The following is a 4,056-nucleotide window of genomic DNA, read 5'->3' on the forward strand; positions in this document are numbered from 1 at the left end:
ATTGCACCACAAAATTGGAAAGTATTGGTCGAGTTTCCAATGTCCCAATATTCTGAGCAAACATAAAACAACGCAAAATTTTTAGTAATGAATTTATTTTCTTAATAAGCTCCACAAATTACAAATAGTTGATGTATAATTAAAGTTTTTTGCAGAATCATTGGTGTTTTCTAGTAAAATTTTTTTTATTTCCAACGCCTCTTTTGCGTCACTCGTAGAAACAAGCGAAACAAATGATATATTTTAGCTTCTTTATAAGTTATTTGCGTCGCTCATTAGCTATGAAGCGACACAAAAGCCTAATATTCTTCAGCTTTATGTTATTTGCGTCGCGTTTATTTATTAGAATGACACAAATAACAGTCTTATTTGCGTCACTCCTTTAAGGACAAGTGACGCAAATGAGTTTGTGAGTTATTTGCGTCACTTCTTTAATTAGTGAGCAACGCAAATAGTTAATTTACATTATTACATTTAAGTTATTTGCGTCACTTCTTTAATTAATGAACGACGCAGATAAGTATAGGTTAGTAATTCTAAATTTTCTACCCATCTCGCCATTTGCTGCTGCCTCCAAATTCGATATACCCACAAAAAAATATTTTTGCTACCCATTTGTTGCTGCCTCTAACAACGGATTTCAACACAGCAATTCGACCAAACCAAAACCCCAGAAAAATAAAAAGATCGAAGCCAAATATCTCCAATTTTCGAGCACAAAATCGAACCAAAACCCCCAGCAAAATCGAACACTAAAAACCCCATAAAAATCAAGCAAACCCCCCTCCCATTCGAGTAGAAGTTTGCGGTATAAACCCCGGCAAATTCGAACCCTGCAAACCCCAGAACCATCAAAGATTTTCCAGCCAAAAACCCCCCAATTTGAGCAGAAATTCGAACCTCAACCCCCAAAAATTTCGAACCCTGAAAACCCCAGAAAAATTAAACATTTTTTAGCCAAAAACCCCCCAATTCGAGCAGAAATTTGAACCTAAAACCCCAATAAATTTGAACCCTTGTTTTCTATATGATTTTTGTTGATTTAATGGTTGAATTTTGCCTCAATCCTAGGTTTTTTTACCCTGATTTTTAGGGTTTTGTGTTACTTTTGATTGGGTGCTCTTCAATTGTTGTTTTCATTGCAGTTATTGATTCAATCATTGAATTTTGCCTCTAATTTAGGGATATGTTCGGCTTTCTAGGGTTATTGTGATGTTTTATTATTTCTAATTGTTCGTGTTTTGGAATTGTTATTAGAAAAGCAAAACTTTACAGATTTGATAAAGAAGGAAATCAATGGAAAGAAAGGGGTACTGGTACAACGAAGTTTCTAAAGCATGAGGTTCATGGGAAAGTTCGATTCGTTATGCGGAAATCTAAAACTCTTAAGATCTGTGCTAATCATCTGAGTATGTGACTTTATTTCTATCATTTGTTAATTTTTCTGGGTTTTTTTTTTTGTATAATTATTGTGTGAAATTGCTTGAATTAATGAGTTTTTTCTATGAATGATCAATTTGTATTTGTAGTTATTGCGGGTATGATGGTTCAAGAGCATGTCGGGAATGAAAAATCTTGTATGTGGGTTGCTAGTGATTATGTTGATGGAGAGTGGAAGGAGGAGATGTTCTGTATCCGATTCGCATCGATTGAGAGTGAGAAAATTTGCTTTAAATTAAATGCTTATTATCTGTGCTGCTAGTCCAATATTCTTGTGTTTTTGCATTTTGCCAATTGAACGAATTTTAGGGTTATCTTTGAGTTTATTGCCCAATTTTTTTATTAATTTGGTTTTTATTGCAAATTGCTAATTAATTTTAATCTCGATATTAATCTCAAATTTTTGCTTGAAGAACCCCAAACATTGAATTTGTTGATGCGATCGTAAAATTTGCTTAATTCTTCAAGTCTAGCTATTTGTGAATTTCATTCAACCCATACAATTTGCTGAATTTCCTCATCCTTAAAGAATGTTTTTCTCATTAATCTTTTAGTTTTGCTAATTTCCCCTTTTAATTTTGCTTAATTTTTATCTACTTTGCTATAATCCACACGATTTAACGAATGTTTTGGGTTTTGTCAATTTCTCATTACTATATGTTTACTTCTTTCGTCAATTTTGATTCTGTTTTGCCGTATTAATCTTGTTTTTTATTTCTATTTAATCAATAATTGAAGCTATAATTCCATTATATGTTGTCTATATACAAGCAGCACTTGAAGACCTCCCAGTCAAAAAGAAGTGGCCGAGAAAAAGACATTGATTAGGTATGTTTATTGCTTGTTTAATAATTTATGTTGTTTAATATATGAGTCAACGATTAATGTATTTGGTTGTCTATATTGAGTGCTTAATAACTTATCCCCTACTTCGATATATTTCAGATTTTTTTTTAATCTTTTAGTTTTATGCTTTTGATATTCACTACTTTAAATTACATTGATGTTATATGGGAAATATCGTTTGATTTTATAATGTTAGAATCTTTTTGGTTAGATGTTTAAAGACTTTTGTAATGATTCGCATTGAATTGTAAGCAATTATAATATACCTGTACAAAATCTGTTCATATAATTCAATTAAGGTGTCTAATAAACTTGTATCCAAGTTCTAAGGCTTAGTTGTATGGGTGGGGGTTTTTAGGGGACTAAAAAACTGAATATTATTGATAAATTTAGGCCTATAAATAGGCTACAGCTATGTTAGTAAAACTTAGAAAACAAAGCTAAGAAATTGCATAAAACTTCAAGGAGAACAACCCTTGCAAGCAGAACATGCTTATTAGACTTTCCAGCTGTACCACTTGACAAAACCCGACTTTATTAACTGACTTTTAGATATATCCTTGTATATGAAGTCCTTGGAATTTATGGCTTATCTTTTGTTAACTAGTACAATATTGTAGAACTTTTAAAATGTGAATCTTACAGGGATCTAAGCAATATAATTTACTTCTAAGCAACACAATCTTACTAACTTCACTTATATATCTCATATGCAGCTGCATGTTTTGATGTATGTAGTTTCCTATGTCTAAAATTTTGTTCTCTACTTAGGTAAAACATATTGAGTTGTAGCAATATAGCATAGTTTTGTTCTGCTTTTCTCTTGGTTCTTCCTTGTCCTGGTATAAAAAAAACTGATTATCATTGATACCACCATCGATTATTAAGGTGCAAAGTTGGCTAGATGAATGAGTAGCTATTAGATGTCATTTTTTTTGTAGTCTGTAGAATTACATGCTTTATTAACTGCTTTTGTGCAAGGTCACAACTCACATATTTATGTTCTCGCTGCTCTATTGCTGTTAGCTATTATGAATTGACGGGTTAGTCATCATGGTTCCATTGAAAATGTTAAATGTACAATAGTAGGGCAATGCTTGTAAAATTAATTACATTAGTTTGTCAATTGCTTTCCAATCAAGCGTCTGATTGGTGAGAATAGTTGCATTTATAATCATTGAGTCTATCTTATTTATGTCTTTTTGTGTGATTATATATCATGATTAGGATTATGTTCACATACTTATTTATATTTTCATTAGGTTTTTGGTCTGTATACTTGTATAGAGAACTCAAGTATATGTATTATCATATTGCCAGTATATGCTCCATGTAGATACCCTTGAGAAAGTGAGAAACATTCCAATGATGCGTTTGTAGCTGATTGTATGCCTGGTTTTCTATCACAAGAAAGAGAATCTACGTGAGTGTGGCTACTACGTCATGCGTTATATGTACGAAATACTTGAACATCATCATAGCAGTGAGGATCTTATTAAGGTATGAGTTGTCAAATATTTCATTTTTGTTTGATAAATACAATTTGATGTTAGTTACAATCTTGAATTAAAACTTTCCCCTAGTATATTTGTTGTGTTGATAGGATTTTTCAAGAACTACACCGTATACCGAGGAGGAGATAAATGATATTCGAGATATTTGAGCAGAGTATTTTATATGTAATGTTGAACTTTAGATTTACACTTAGCAAATGTTGGACTCTTGTTTTGGATTATAGGCTTGATATGAATGAATTTGGTTAATTGGTGT

At 31.8% G+C, this 4,056-nt stretch overlaps 1 long non-coding RNA gene across 2 annotated transcripts; it reads left to right on the forward strand.

Moving 5' to 3' along the window:
* Positions 1-497: 497 nt before the first annotated feature.
* Positions 498-4,056, forward strand: LOC110712690. Of its 2 annotated transcripts, none has more exons than XR_002509670.1 (5): positions 498-1,409; positions 1,530-1,655; positions 2,215-2,268; positions 3,607-3,786; positions 3,870-4,056. It is a non-coding gene; the product is annotated as an uncharacterized LOC110712690 (long non-coding RNA). The 2 variants fall into 2 exon arrangements; XR_002509669.1 differs by having other exon boundaries at positions 501-1,409; positions 3,890-4,056.

The sequence above is a fragment of the Chenopodium quinoa genome, unplaced genomic scaffold (assembly GCF_001683475.1).
Source record: "Chenopodium quinoa cultivar QQ74 unplaced genomic scaffold, ASM168347v1, whole genome shotgun sequence".
In the NCBI taxonomy this organism is placed as follows: Eukaryota; Viridiplantae; Streptophyta; class Magnoliopsida; order Caryophyllales; family Amaranthaceae; genus Chenopodium; species Chenopodium quinoa.